Genomic DNA, 17,240 nt, shown 5'->3' with positions numbered 1-17,240 from the left:
AATGAAGTGGAATACCTAACAAGCCATCTTTTCCTGGGATATGTGAGCCTTTACAAAACTCAACAAAACATGTCAGAACACCAAATCAGGGTGCAATCGAGGATTACACCACAAAACAAAGATAACAACAGTAAATAGGGTCGGGTAAATGATGCATGGCTAGGATAAAACATGAGTGAAAAATCAGAACAGAAAAGTCAGCAACTGTCACGTTCGCTCCTGCCTCGCCTAGCGAAGGCTTAGCGAATACTCGCTGCCTGCTCGCTTAGCGATGTGCTAGCGAGCGGCTGCGGGTTCTGGTTTTGATATCAGTACAATTTCAACCAATTTTATGCCTTATGGCTTTCATTACAGCAACTATATGGTTAATCATTTAAGGTATTCAAGTACACATTAAAATTCACATGCCAAACTTAAGATATTTTCATAAATTTAATCATAATGCCATATGCAAATTAAGAACATAAAGCGGTAATAGCAATGCAAACCTGTTTGCAAATTGAATTGCGACCTTGGATTGGCAAATCGGATTGAATTGGGCAGAGATAACTTTGATGCCGCCGAGTTCCTTCAGGGTTTGCCTCCCGTGAGTGTTAGGGTTTGCTTACTAGGGTTCTCCTTTCTCCGTTTTCGTTCCCCTCCTCTGAATGAAGTCCTTAGTATTTATAATGCTTTTTCGTGACCTAATGGGCTCAGAATGAAGCCCAGAATTTTCTGTTATTCGCAGGTTTCGCTAGGCGAGCTGTATAGCGAAGGGTTCGCTAGGCAAAGGAATTGCTCGCCTAGCGAGCATGCCAGTTTTGGGCCATTTTCTGGATTTGGCCATCTGTGAGCTGGCCTTTGTTCTTTTGGGATCAATGCCTTGAAAAGTAAGTTGGAGTGCCTAAGAAATGCCTTGTAATATTAATGGGCAAATTTTGGGGTATGACATACTTGATTCTGAGATCAATGGCCTCTTTAAGCCCCATAATGCAAGCTTCATACTCAGCCATACTGTTCGTACATTTGAAAGTCAATTTAGCCGTAAATGGAAAATGAGTGCCCCGAGGAGTAATAATCACTGCCCTAATTTCATTTCCATATGATTAAGAACTCCATCAAATATCATGCCCCAACGGGAACCGGGTTCTGGCCCTTCTTCAAGCAATGGTTCATCATAATCTTTCATTTTCAAGTACAAGATCTCTTCATCAGGAAAATCATACTGTACTGATTGGTAATCTTCAATCGGTTGGTGAGCCAGATGGTTATCCAAGACACTACCTTTAATAGCTTTCTGAGATTGGTATTCAATATCATACTCAGATAACAACATCTGCCAACGGGAAATCCTCCCAGTTAAAGCAGGCTTCTCAAAAAAATACTTGATTGGATCCATTTTGGATATTAACCAAGTAGCATGATTCAACATATACTAGCCCAGGTGCTTAGCAGCCCAAGCCAATGCGCAACAAGTCTTTTCTAGCATAAAATACCGAGTCTCACAGTTGGTGAACTTCTTACTCAGGTAGTAAATCTCATATTCCTTCTTTCCAGATTCGTCTTGCTGACCCAGAACACAACCCATACTTTCATTAAGCACCGTCAAATACATGATAAACGATCTTCCTTCAATAGGCGAAGACAGAATTGGAGGTTCAAGCAGATACTCTTTGATACTGTCAAAAGATTTCTGGAAATCTACTAGTTACAAGACAGATCTTTCCGGAGAAGCTTGAATATAGGTGCACACGTGGCGGTCATGTGCGATATAAATCTTGAAATATAGTTTAAGCGGCCGAGAAATCCTCTAACTTGCTTCTCATTTTTATGCATAGGCATCTCTTGTATTGCTTTGACCTTGGTAGGATCAACTTCAATACCCTTCTCGTTGACAATAAATCCCAATAACTTACCAGAACGAACACCAAAAGTACACTTATTGGGATTCAAGCGAAGTTTGTACATCCTCAAACGCTGAAATAACTTCAACAAATGTTCAACATGTTCTTCTTCATCACTTGATTTAGTAATCATATCATCAACATAGACTTCGATCTCTTTGTGCATCATATCATGAAAAAGAGTGGTCATAGCTCTCTGGTAAGTTGCACCAGTATTCTTTAGACCGAAAGGCATCACTCTATAACAGAATGTTCCCTAGGGTGTAATGAATATGGTCTTCTCCATATCCTCGGGTGCCATCTTTATCTGATTGTAACCGAAAAATCCGTCCATTAATGAAAAGATTTTGAATTTAGTTGTATTGTCTACCAACATGTCAATGTGTGGCAGAGGAAAATCATCTTTTGGACTAGCTTTGTTCAAATCTCTATAATCAACACACATGCATACTTTTCCATCCTTCTTCATAACAAGCACAATATTGGCCACCCACTACGGATACTCAGCGGTAACAAGGAAAACGGCATCAATCTGCTTTTGCACTTCTTCTTTGATTTTTACTGCCATATCAGGATGAGTCCTCCTCAACTTCTGCTTGATTGGCGGGCATTCTGGCTTCAATGGAAATCTATGCTCCACAATCTCAGAATCCAAACCAGTAATGTCTTGAGAGGACCAGGCAAACACATCTGAATACTCTCGGAGAAGATCAACCAACCCCTTCTTAATCTTTGGACACAGTTGACACCCAATCTTGACTTCCTTCATATCATCTTTGGAACCCAAGTTGACTAACTCAATCTGCTCTTCGAACGACTGAATGGCTTTTTCCTTGTGCTCAAGTAGGCGAGACAATTCATTAGATACTTCATCATCAAAGTCTTCCTCAGCCTCAAACACAGGGAAATCAAAGTTTGGAGAGGGAGTAAAATCATTGTATTCAGTGGGTTTGAAAACCAACCTACATAATGATTTGATATTTTGATTTTAGAGAATTGAATTGTGACCAAATATTATACAGCTGGACAATTATTATTTATTTATGTTTTTCGTGATTACCATTTTCAGAAAAGAAAAAAAGTAAATATAAAAACATCATAGATGTGGATGAATAGAATTACCTTTTATTGATGATATTTGAGAAATTCCAAACAATGTTCACTTCTCCCTTAGGCATAGGAGAAATATTTTTCTTAAAATAAAGAAAAAACAAATTACTTAGAGCGATGGACAATAACAGGAACATCAACAGCAACCCAATTGTTGCAAGTCTTGCCATACGTCACATAGTTGGCGCAGTCTTCATCTTCATCGCCTTCAATCACGGCAGTTAAGTGTTGTTCATTACCATGGGTGAACCCTTCTCTACGGAAACTCGGTTGCATTTCTTCAGATTTAGCATTAAATGGCCTTTGCTGGAATCCTAAACCGGCCCGATTCTTGTTTTCGGCGACCTCTACCATATGGCCCTATTGATATGTGTTGCCTGCCTCAATAGCTCTCTGAGCATCCTTAAAAGAAGACATGGGTGCCCTAATTTTCTTTTCTTCAGCAATAAATAAGGCCTGGAACGGAGTTCCTACCTCTTCCTCAGCTTCCACATATGAAAAGGATGGCAGATGGCTCACCAATAACGCTTTTTCTCCACCCACAATGACAAGCTTTCCACTCTTCACAAATTTCAATTTCTGGCGCATAGTGGATGTTACAACTCCAACTTCATAGATTCATGGCCTTCCTAACAAACATTTATAGGCTGGGTGGATATCCATTACTTGAAAAGTGATTTGAAAATCGCTCGGACCTATCTTCACTGGAAGGTCCACTTCACCAATGACGGTCTTGTGAGAACCATCAAAAGCTTTGACAATCACGCTACTATACCTCATCGGGGCGCCTTGATAGGATAACTTTGACAGAGTTGTTTTGGGGAGTACATTCAAAGAAGAACCGGTATCAACCAACACATTTGACAATGCATCTTCCTTACAATTCATTGATATATGTAGCGCCAGATTGTGATTTCTGCCTTCCTCGGGAAGTTCTTCATCACAAAAACTCAAGTTGTTGCAGGAAGTAATGTCAGCCACAATGTGGTCAAACTGATCCACAGTCATGCTCGACGTAGGCTTGCTCTAAAACTCTTTGTAATGCTTCTCTGTGTGCTTCGGAATTCATCAGCAGAGACAACACTGGAATCTTAGAAGGAGTTTAGAGCAGCTGCTCCACCACATTAAACTCGCTCTTCTTGATTAATATTAGTACCTCATCATCATCATTAGGCTTCAATTTGCTGGATTCACCAGACTGACACATCGGAGGACTAACTGGGCTTACTACAGGTTCATTAACCTTCTTACTAACCGACACATCTTCTATATCCTTCGGGAAAACGGGACCAAAACCACGATCGCTACGGGCCACCTTTGCAATATCTGCAATGTTCACAACAGAATTGGTCGTAGGCAACGGAACCTCTTGACCATTCTTCACCATGGTAGCATTATACTGGTAAGGAACAACTCTATCGGATGCATACGGGACGGGACCCTCTAACCGTATCACTAACGACGATACCGATCTATTGATATTGTTACTGCTGCTACAGTCAAACTGAATCACCACCCGCTCTGGGGTTCTAAACACTGTAACAGTCACATTGACATCATCTATATCCCTAGACTATTGAATCTGGATTACATTTTCATCCATCAACTTCTGGATCTCTTTCTTGACGATCACGCGCCCACGGGGGTTTACACTGTAAATTGTGCAACCTTCATGGTCGTGCTCACAATCACTGATGGTACACAAGGTCTTATGCATCTCCGACGAAGACCTACGAATACATCATACATCGAAGACTCTGAACTTTCCCGGACAACCATCCACCATATTGACAGAGGAATTACCATGAGTGGGAAACAGATTGGCTTGCACATTCAGCGCACGGTCCTCAAAGGACACCATCCCACTCTTCACAAGCTTTTATACCTCATACTTCAATGGGTAACAGTTCTCGATATTGTGGCCAGGAGCTCCTTGATGAAAGGCACAACGGTATTCAGGCTTATACCACCACAGGAGTGGCTCTGGGATTTAAGGCGGGCTCCTTGGTTGGAGTAGGTTCTTGAGAACCAAAGACTGGTAGAGTTCGGCATATGACATAGGAATAGGGTCAAAAGAGACCTTCTTCCTCTCGAAGTTTTGTTGTTGTTGATTATTATTGGTGTTGTTGTAGTTGTTGGTTCTCCATTGCGGCTGTTGTTGACGTTGTTGTTGAATTGGTACTGATTGATTGCTAGAATTGTTTGAAAACATTGGAATTACTTATGAAACTTGATGTTGATGTTGACGCGGTTGCAGATTTCTTCTGACATGAGGCCTCCTCTGCCTCCCTACGGACACTGAATTAGTTTCTCCTTCCTTCTTTTTGGCAAAACCACTTCCATACTTTCTATTGGATGACACCTCTTCCTTAGACAAAGGTCCCTCTCGGACTCTTCTTCTAACCTCATCCCCATGTTTACCATTTTGGTAAAGTCATTGGGGGCACTGGCAATCATGCGTTCGTAATAAAACGAACTCAGGGTCTTCAGGAAAATCTTGGTCATCTCCTTTTCTTCTAACAGAGGATTAATTTGAGCAGCAAGCTCTCTCCACCTCTGGGCATACTCTTTGAATGTCTCTTTGTCCTTCTGAGACATAGACCTCAGTTGGTCTCTATCAGGCGCCATGTCCATGTTGTACTTATACTGCTTCAAGCTTCACCCAAATTGTTGAACGTGCGAATACTTGCATTGTCTAGCCCCATGTACCATCTCAAAGCGGCACCAGTCAGACTGTCTTGGAAGTAGTGAATTAATAACTGATCATTATCAGTTTGCATTGACATTTTCCTGGCATACATAACAAGGTGGCTAAGCGGACAGGTATTTCCCTTATACTTTTCAAAGTCAGGGACTTTAAACTTCATCGAGATCTTAACGTTTGGTACCAAACATAGTTCAATAACACTCTTACCGAACAAATATTTTCCTCTCAATGTCTTCAATTCCTTACGCAGCTCAAGAAACTGATCCGTCATTTCATCCATCTTCTCATAAACATCAGGGCCTTCAGACGGCTCGAAATGGTAGATGGTGTCCTCAACACGAGGCAGCGTATGAATAACCGGAGGCGGCTCAGACATGACCGGGCTAGATGCCGGCATAGAAGCAAATATGGGTGCAAACTCTTCAGGCATAAAATTCGATGGCATCCCCCACGGGAATCCAGCAGGCATAGACGGACCAGGTTGAATAGCACCGACAGGCCTAGTTGAGGCGGCAACCTCTGAGATAACAGTCCTTTGATGATGAGGAGTTGCAGGAGTTGGAGAAGGCTGGTTCTGAGCATCTAGAACAGACTCCATCATAGTAGTTAGACAAGTAATCTCATCCTCCAATTCTCGGTTCTCTTGCTTTAAGTGCTCCATGATTCTCGGTTGATTGGGGCGAATGTTGTATCAGTGAGTTAGCTTGGCTGAAGCATAGAAGAATAACCGATAAGACATCTGGCAGAAGAAACCTGTTTATGCAAATGATGCATGAAATGCAATGTTTTGGATTAACATACTATTTTATTTGCAAATATATAATAATAACAATTTAATTGACCATAAAAGTCTCTTTAATTCATAAAAGTTTGGAAGTATTACACTGAGTACAATTTCAGAAACCAAAATACGAATTCAAGAGAAAAGGAAACTAATCATCCTAAGGATCCCCTAACAACAGTGTCAGATGATCTGGCCGCTAGTGCGTACTTCCTTCGAATGCGTCGGATCTCGGATTCAAAAGAAGTCTTCATCTGAGCCTTCTCGAGGACAAGCTGATCAACAATTTTTTTCCAAGCACCGGAAGTTTGAGGCATACTAGAGGAAGATGAACCCTCTGGCTCTCTCTGTCTCTTTACTGCTCGGTCTTTAAGAAGTTCAATAAGTGCATCTTTGTCCTTTGACTCAAGCTGCAACTTCTCATGCTTTCGATTCAAAGCATGGAACCGCTCTTCCCACTTGTCTTTCTCTTGCTTCATCTTGGCGAGTGCGTTTTCCAAATCCTCTACATCTTGGTTAGGGAGAGTTGATGGCTCAACCACTACCAAAGACATAGGTCTTTCACAAGCATACGGCATCTTCAACTCCAAAGCTCTCTTCTTCACCCAAAGAGTGTAAGCTTCCAAAGCTACACAGTTGCATGGACCAAGCTTGGATCTTCCTTTCCTATGCACATTATGCCAAGCATGAATCATCTTATGCTTCAAATGTTGGGGATCTTTACCCTCTTGATAGAAAATACCTTCTAACTGAATGTTATTAGGTTTGTCTCTCAAGGGGAACCCAAGTTGACGACGAGCCAAAGCAGGGTTATAGTTGATTCCTCCTTGTGTACCAATGAGATGTACATTAGAGAATTCACCACAACTATCAATAATATCCAAGCTACTCAATGCAGAGTCATACTAAATTATATCATCATTAGTGAGGGACATAAGTCTCTTAGACCACCGTAGACATTGTTTGTTCTCCATAAAAGTAGGCGTCTGAGGCAAGTGCGAAATAAACCACTTGTACAGAAGAGGAACACCACACGCAATGGTTCCACCACCTTTAGAATTCCTCAAATGCAAAGAGAATTACACATCACCCAAAAGAGTAGGCACATGATTCTCAATCAAGAAAATTCTAATGGCGTTAACATCAACAAAACCGTCAATGTTAGGGAACAAAGCTAAACCATAGATGAGCAACACAAAGATAGCTTCAAAAGCATCCACACTACCGGCTTGATAAAAAACAATAGCTTTCCCTATGAGAAACTCAGAAGTCAACCCAAATATTCCGCCTTTCTTCATCCAATGAGCCTCAATCTCAGACTTCTTCAAGTGAAAAGCTTCAACTGTGATATGAGATCTGGGAATCTCCTTTAATCCACTAAAAGGCACTTTGTCAGAAACAGGTATTCCCAAGAGATGGACATTCTCCTCTAACGTAGGCATGAGCTGATAATCAGGAAAAGTGAAGCAACGGTAGAGAGAGTCATAGAACTGAACCAGCACACTCAAGAGTCCTTCAACCACATCAGTAGATAAGACAGATAAAAGCTTCCCATGGTGTTGCTTGAAGTCTAAGGGATCTAATACAAAAGATGATAGCTTCCTTAGCTCTCTCAAGTCCGGACATCTGAAACTGTACTTCTTAATGTTCCTTCATCCATAATCCATGGTCTGAAAATATTTGCAAATAAAACCTCAGTTCCTTGAAGTCACTTTTCATGTGATGAATGTTATGATGCACATGAATGCATGAATGCAACAATCACGAATAAGGGATCACACACAAGGCAAACAAACAAAGGTCAAGGGATGAATCAAGTCATTGTCAAGATCAATCATCCTTTTGGGTGGATTATGGTTTTCACCTTATCAACACCCAAGTTCCATTGATATTGATAAGACTTGATTGGATCAACCAAGAATCAAAGGGTTTGTTGTGAGTCACGAGCATGGTGTCAGACTAAGAACCATCCCAAAGGAGTGTACTAAGGATATCAACATGTAGATCATGTTCTAAAAAAGTTCTCAAAGTCTTAATTCCATCTACCGGATATTATAGGTTTGGATGACTGGCTCATCAATCCATAATATTCTCAAGAGAAACTCGTCTGAGTGTAGTATCGCATAACAAATGTTATCAAGTCTACACCTGAACAGTTTCTGCACTACATCCTAAATAGGCCAAGTTGGGTTAAATGTTCTACGGTCCTCAGCTTCTCGGACCCCAAATCAGAGAAAGTAATGCCTATCCATAGATGACTTGTGTGACATCAGTAACTCCAAAAGGGTCTCCACTGAGTAGATAGATCTCAAGCCAACTTGTTAAGGACTACTCCACACAAGTCGAACATGACTATACCATCCTCATATCTTAGTTGCACTCAAGTTTGGGTTAGAACTTATCTCACCACTCAGAGGTCACCAAGCACAACAAACATATTATATCACACAAACAAATATACGAACATCAAATATACAAATATATACACATAAAAAAGTAGGCTAAACCCACTTGGGACTACTCCCCAGCAGAGTCGTCACTTAATTTATGTAGCGGTAAATTCATGACCATTAAGCTATGGATAAACTTAACGTCAATAAGACAAGAGTCGCCACCTTGATTTTATTATTTCCAAAGGAAAACGGAAAGTACGAACAAAACCCAAAGATAAGAAGTTTTCAAATCAAAACTAATAAAATGTCAGAGATTACAAGTAAGGGGGTTGGTTTCACAAAGGGATGGTGTTAGCACCCAAAGTGTCCTAGGTACTCCAAGGGAGGCCTTTTTTATGTGTGTATATGTTTTGGTATAAAATATATTTGCAACAAATAGAGTGTGGGGATGAGAAAAGAATTTATTAATTATATTTTTGTGTTTGAAAAGTCCTTCGGACTTGTGCCTACGTACCTGTAAGACCCCAATTTTGTCCCTAAGATCCCTCATGGCATCATATCATACCATATCATTGCCTCAAGGATCTTTGTACACCTTTGCTTCCCTCCTAGTGGGTGGGTATCTTGTGAGTGTGGTTCTTGATCACCAAACATGTATTGCACTTGTATATCATTGCTTTTCATCTATTTTGTTAACCAAAAGTACAAAAATATTGTCATCTAACCATGTTACTTGCAGATGAAGCAAACTAAGCCAAACAGTCAAATCAGCCATTGAGAAATGGATGGTGCCCATTATTGAAGAATTTGGGCACCATGATCATTCATCAAGAGTTCATATAAGTTGTGACATCATTTGGAATCAAGATCTCAAGTGATTAGGGCTTGGAATTCATCAGAACATGGTTCAGTCAAGCAAAACCCTAGCAAAGTCAACAGAAGTCAACTGTGGTCAACTGTGCATTTAATCAATGATTTGATGGTGGGAATTGGTTTGAGAGGCCTCATTCATGTCCATATAAGCCTCATATAACATGTCAAACATCATCATTGAAGAATTTGAAGTCAAACAAGAAGTTGCCAAAAATAGAAAGTTGACCTGTAATTGGAATTTGCCAAAAATGGAAACTTCTTCTCCTCAACATTACTTCATCATACAAGCTTCAAATGAATTTTTGCCCAACATGAAAGTTGAAGATATTGTTCTCCCATTTCCAAAAAGTCCAAGAACACTCATTTCTCATTTATGGTTGGTAAGTTATGATCAAATCATTCTCAAAAAAATTTGAACTTCAAAGTGGCATATCTTCCAAACCATTTGGCCAAATTGGGTAGGGTTTTTTGCTACAAGTCCTATTTGATGTGCTCTATCCAAATCTTTCATCACAATTCACCAAAAATATTCCAATCAAAATGGCATTTTTTAGTTGACTTGAATTAAAAAGGAAGGGTAAAAAAGTTGACTTTCAAAATAACCATTTCCATTGTTTTCTACCAATTGAACTTGACTAAAAATGACATTTTGGACATGCTTAAGGCCCATTTTCGCAGCTGTAGTACCATGCCCTTGCCATTTGAGTGAAATCCATAAATTAGCAAAAACACTCCAATTAGCAAAATGTGATTACACTTCCATTAACCAACTTAAACAAACACTAAAACACAGTATATATGCTCACTTTTCTGCTGAAAAACCCTAGCCACTTTCACAAAACAGATCAAAAACTCTCTTGCTCTCAAAACATTCATTTTCTCCATCTTGAATTTTTGCTGAAAACTCCAAGAGAGCTCGAACTTGTGTTGGTTGCTTCATCATTCACCATCATTTTGGAAGCATTTGTGAGCATCAAACCACAACTGTAGCACCATTATACAGCACTGTTTCATCAACCTTCTTCCATGGCAGATATTGAGTAGAGCTATTTCAAAGGTTGCTGAGCTAAAACTCCTTGATCATTCATCATCTTGGACCTTATTGCACATCTGTTTCTACTTTGCACGGCCAAACAACATCTGAATCACCACTGCCCTCCAAATTTGGTAAGTTTTCGAATCACACCATTTCCAAAATCATGCTATGCTTTAGGAAGATCTCTTCGTGCTGGTTTCAATGAACTTTGAATCATAAAAAATGGTTGCATATTGAGAGAGATACTTGGATTCAAAGTTTCATATGTGAATGTGTTTTTGCTTGGTTCTCTCTTGTTAGCATAAATTAATAAAAATGGATGTTGTAATGTTGATGTATGCTGTTAGATAATTCGATTGGTATGTTTGTTTGCCAATTCTGGAAAAAAAATTTATCACGATTGTTGGGGATGGTGAACAGTGCACCGAACCCTAATTTCTTGAAAACCCAGAACGCGATTGGCTGTGTTGGATCTTTTGTTTTGCATGCGGGACACTGTTGCATCGCCATGAAGCCATTTGCTGCGTGCCACCTCACTAAGTGAAACGCAGCGTTTCACTTAGTGAGTCTCATTATTACCAAAATGCCATTCCGTGTCACATTATTTCATTAAATCATTTTATTTCTTCATTTTATTTCATTTTACATGGCCAACTTACAAAAATCATAGCACACTCAATTTTGATCCAAATTAGATGGGATTTTTTGCAAAATGCTCCTCTTGATCTCTAGTTTTTTATCATGATTTTTCCAGATTTTTTGCATGTGTGGATTTTAAAATGTGCTAGGGATTGTTCATGTTGTCCATTTTGTGCATGTCTCACCAAATTGATTGTGAAATGATGATACATTATCCAATGCTTCCCAAATTTTTTGTGCTTAAACTAGACATGTTCATGGTGATTTTGGTGTAGAGTTTGTGAATTTATCATTTCTGGTTGTGGAGTTATGATTTTTTGATTAGGGGTGTGACAATTTGTGTCATACCATTCATGTCCAACTTCATGATTTTAATTACCATGCTTCTTGAACTCAATTTGGTTTGAATCTTTACATGAATGCACTTATGGATGTCTAGTTTACATGTGAATTTTTCTGGAATTATTGATGGCATTTCCTAATTGTTTGGGATTTTCTCCCCTGTTTGGTCATTTGTTGACTTTTTGTGACACATGTTCTCATTTGATTTGTGAAATTCTCATGCATTATTGGATGAACTTGAAATTTGACATGTGATTTGTAGACATCTTAAAGTTTGTCATGGTTTTGATCCCATTCATTTCTAATATGTTGTCACTGTTTTATGATTTATTGAAGTTGGTGCATGTTTGGTTGACTTCTTTGAGCATGCTTGAACTTGCCTTGCCTTTCTGATTTTCATTGACCTACTTCCCTTGATCCAAATGAGCTGAAATTTTATATGCTTATCATGTTATGGATTATGATTGATCATGAATTATTTGAGAATTTATTGAAATGTTTGAGATTGGTTTTGAGCTAAATCATTCTGTTGACTTCTTTGAACTTCTATATGCCATGCTTTGACCTAATTTGCTTATGAAATGATGATGATGATTGATATGAACATGAAACCAATTGAGTTTGTTTCTTGATTGTTTGAAATTGATTTTGGACACTTGTCACTTGCTGTTTTGATTTTCTTATCTCTTTTTGACCCTAGGCTTGTCCTAGTGGTCATGTTGCTCATGTTTAAGTTTGTTGTTTCAGGTTAAGCAACAAATGTTTCAAAGAGATCATTACAAGTTGAATGAGTTTGATTGATTATCATGAACTAACTTGTTTGTTTTGTAGGTTGCTTGGCTCACATGCTTTGAGCATTGTGCATTGCACATTTAACTGATTGTGTTGACTGTTGATCTCTATCTCATTTTGATTTAACTTTGAATTGTATACTGATGTTGTCTGACTGGTTTCAAGTACCTTTAGTTGCTTATAGTTCTTTAAGAACTTGCTTTGCTTTGCTTTAATAGTAATTTGCATTGAGGTATAATTCCTTATCTTCATGTAGTCTGGAAGACCTGGCCTGTTACTTGGCCAGGCAACTGTCTGAAGTCCTCCTTAAAAGGCAATGCTTGTGTGTGTTTACATTTGTCCCAAGCGGGAAAAGTCCTTTAAATAAGGCAATTGGTAGAATCCAAGAGATATGCAACCTATCTCCTACTATTCTGTGTGTCACTCACCTTGCTCACACCATATGTGTTGATGCATAGTGAGTAAAAACCCAAGATCTATCGAGTCAATAATCTGTGGAGAGAGTTCCTACTTTCTGAACTCCCACACCTTCTGATATTCAATGCTCTCCCTGACCAGGGATAAGAGCAATGAGGCACACCCCTCATATCTTTTCATCTGCTTCACCTTAGCCCCTCAATGGCAAGGTTAAGAGCACCATTAACCCTATTCCAGTTGGCTTCAATGCCTAACCCTTTGTGTGAGCCTGATTGTTTGGTTATAGTGTGTGCTGAATGACTTTGATTGATCAATTACTTGGTTCATTTATACATGTCTGCTTGCATACTTTGTGCATTTATCATCATCAATTACTCATTAGTGCATGATCATCTCATTTGTCTTTGTGACATATCCTTGTTGATTGCCCATTGAGGACAATTGTAAGACCATCCTTTGGCCATTGTTCCTATGATATGGAAGTGAGTATAAGACCATCTCATTGGCCACTCATCTTCTCTTTGCTTGATGCATTTGCATTTGTTGTATGTGAGGATGCAATTGTAAGTCCCTGCAAGTTGGCATTTGCTTTCCTATGATCATATGTTGGATATTGGTATAAGCCCAGACAGATTGGCATCCGGTATCCAAGTTTCGTTTTGTTTAGGGAGATTGGAATAAGTCCAGCTATTGGCTTCCGACATCCTTGTTTCTTTGTTTAGGAGATTGGTGTAAATCCATCTATTGGTATCCGATATCCGCTTTTGTTTGTGAGATTGGAGTAAGACCATTGAGTGGCATCCGGTATCACTTGTTTGCTTATTTTGTTGTTGCTCATTGCCTATTCCAAAGGACACACTTGAATCATCTTCTATATGATTTCAAGAGGTGAACATTCTAGGAAGTTTTACAATCCATTTTCATCCATTCATCCCCATTATGTCCTAAACCTTTTCACACATTACTTTCAAACTTGAGATAGATATTGTGCAAACATCTTCATGTTTTCAAATCAAAAAAACCTGGACCCCAAGTCCTTGACTTTTTTCAAACTCCCTTTCATAATACTTCTTTGAATCAATCTTAATCATACTTTGACCCTACTTTCATAATCACAATCAATTAACTTCACCCATTCATTTGTTTTGGCTTTGTCCATTGTTAATCTTTTCACACATTAGCCATAGGTTTCAATTATCATTGTGGTTGATGTAAATCTTACCCTATCCTTAGTGAGTCGACTATAAGACTTCCGTACTGAAAACAGGGTTAACCCCTCTAGTACGTCGAAGCTATCCTCGCATGGTGGATGTTGGTCTTGGTTGAGTTTTCTCCCATTGATAATGAAAAGCCTCAAGTGCTATTGTTTAAAATTGAACTCACTAACTTTTGGAAATCTTTTATCCGAACTACGGCATTTTGATCCTTACCTTTGATGGAAGGTACGTAGGCAACGGGTTCATCCGTTCGAACACAAAAATAATAAAAATTGTATATTCTTTTCTCATCATCCCAATCATGTTTGCACAATAAATATGTCAAAAACAAATAACAATTTTATACAACAAGTGTGAAAAGGGCTCCCTAGGAGTACCTAGGACGTAGTGGGTGCCTAACACCTTCCCATTGCGTAATTTACCCCTTACCCAGACTCTCTGATCTTTTAATTAGTTTTCTACGCGTAAAACTTCTTAGGCTTTTGTTCGCTTTTTAGCCAGTCCTTTGGATAAATAAAAGTGCGGTGGCGACTCGAATTCATTGTATGCTTTGCTTATGGTTTAATCAATAAATCATATAGCGACGAATACACCGCTACAGAAAAGTGGCGACTCTGCTGGGGATCAAATCCTTGGTTGTATTGCCTACTTTTCACCTTTGTTGTGCTATATTGTTATTTGTTATATGACATATTCTTGTACCATTTGGGATAACTGTATTGATTGTAATGTTTGAATTGCTTGATATACAATTGCTGTTTGCTTTGGTGATCTGTGAGATGAGTTCTATACCCGAACTCGAGTGCATTCTAGGATAGGAGAATGGCATAGTCTTGTTGACTGGTGTGGAGTATTCCTTAGCCAGTTGACTTGCGAGTCCATTCACTTGGTGGAGGTCATGTTGATTTAATAATGTCACACAAGTTATTTGTGGTTAGGCATTATTCTTTCAATCATGTGCCGCAGAAGCCAAGGACCGTAGTTTACCAAGCCCATCTTGGCCTATTTTTAGGAACGTAGTGCGGAGGTCGTTCAGATGTAAGTTCTGATGCGATTGTTACGCGATACTACACTCATAAGAGTTTCTCTTGAGAATATTCTTGGAATACGAGTATTCGTTCCTCCGATAATATTCGAAAGATGGAACGATGATTATGGGAACCTCTGGTAGAACATGTCTGGCAGGTTTAAACCCTAGTACACTCCCTTTGGGTGGTTCTTAACCGAGACTCCATGCTCGTGACTCTCAGCAAACCCGTGATTCGTGGTTGAGTCGTTCAGACAACCTTAATATCAATGGAACCTGGGTGTTGATCAGGTATAAAAACTAAATCCCCCAAAAAGGATGGTTGATATTAAGGATGTCCGAGCCGATTCATATACCGTTAATATCAATGGAACTTGGGTGTCGATAAGGTGAAAACCTAAATCCACCAAAATGGATGATTGATATTAGGGATACAATGAGCTTTCCCACGACCTTTGTCTGGTGTGCCTTGCTTGATCCTTGAGTATGATTGTTGCATTCATACATTCATGCATTCATCTGCATCCATATCATCTGCTAAAAAGAAAATTTTCAAGGAACTCAAAGGAGTTTATTTGCAAAAAATTTCAAACATGAAAAAACCGGGAAAATTTTTTCACCTGATATATCTGATGAGATATTCTCACATACGATCAAAATGCTTAAATATTTCAAAGTTTGCAAATAAAACCCTCGAGTTCCTTTGAAATAAAAAACAAGCATATGCATAAACACTTCATGCATCATTTGCATAAGCGGGTGTTTTGTTCCAGTCTCCCGTCCTGTGGTCTGACCCTGCGATCTTCATTTATTTTGAGACGCACTTCGCCGGTACTATACCAGAGCCGATTCTTCCAGAGTGGTGGATCATCATGAGCAAGAGAGTTGTGAACTCGAGGAGGATTTTGCCAGACTAAGTACTGTTGATGGATTTATTCCTGGTTAACCAATCCCGGGCTGGCATTGGCTACTGTTCTGGGGCATGTAATGAGCAAGGTTTGTTCACAAGTGGAGGATTTATCCATACTGATCAACCTGAAGAAGAAGCTGCTGCCATCTTGGAAGAGGATGCAGAGGACCTGAACAATTTCATCATTCCTGGTGGTGTCTGCCACAATTGGGTCGCTGTGGATGTTCCTACGGTCATTCATAAGTCAGCGTGATTTGTTCACTTTGTTTAAAACCCTTCTCCCATGCCAAAAGGAGAAGTGATGACATTGTTGGCAGCATTTTAATGCAATGATGTTTTCATTCAATTAATGCATTGTTAAACATTTGTTTTTCCATTCGTTTTCACTTTTTGCTTTTGCATGAAATCGGTGATCACAAAAAACCCTGAAAAACAATAAAACAACATTTTTCATCTGCATAAATGATTTGTTTGTTTAAATATCAAAAGCTTTTCATTATCCAGAATCATTATGCAGGGATTTCTAAACCCATTGAACATAATGATCCAACGCCATCTCCCAATCTTGGATTCCTTGTATTTGAGGCAGAGGAAGATGATGTTAAAGGAGATTCCTGATGAGGTTTCCTATCCTTCTTGAGCACGAAAAGGAGCTCATTCAGCTGTATCATGAGAATCAGCTAAACAGTCAAACTGGGGCATTACAAATGTAATATATATATAAAAAAAAAATGAAAAATGAAAAAAGAGAAAGAGGGTGAAAAAGATGAAAAAAATCAAAAAATCAGGAAAATTTTTCAAAATTTCTTCAAAAGAAAAAGAAAAAATTATACCCTCAAATCCCTAGTTGACTGATGCTGAATGGATTCAGAGTCGTTATGACCAATTGAATTCGATTGAAGAGAAGCGGTTAACTGCCATGTGTCATGGTCAGTTATATCAGCAGAGAATGAAGAAAGCATTCGATAAGAAGGTCAAGCCTCGTGGGTTCCGAGAAGGTGACCTTGTGCTCAAGAAAGTTTTGTCTTTCGCGCCCGATTCCAGGGGCAAGTGGACTCCAAACTACGAGGGTCCATATGTTGTTAAGAGAGCCTTTTCAGGCGGTGCTTTGAT

The sequence above is a fragment of the Lathyrus oleraceus genome, chromosome 4, assembly GCF_024323335.1.
Source record: "Lathyrus oleraceus cultivar Zhongwan6 chromosome 4, CAAS_Psat_ZW6_1.0, whole genome shotgun sequence".
In the NCBI taxonomy this organism is placed as follows: Eukaryota; Viridiplantae; Streptophyta; class Magnoliopsida; order Fabales; family Fabaceae; genus Lathyrus; species Lathyrus oleraceus.
Note: the sequence above shows the minus strand (reverse complement) of the source record.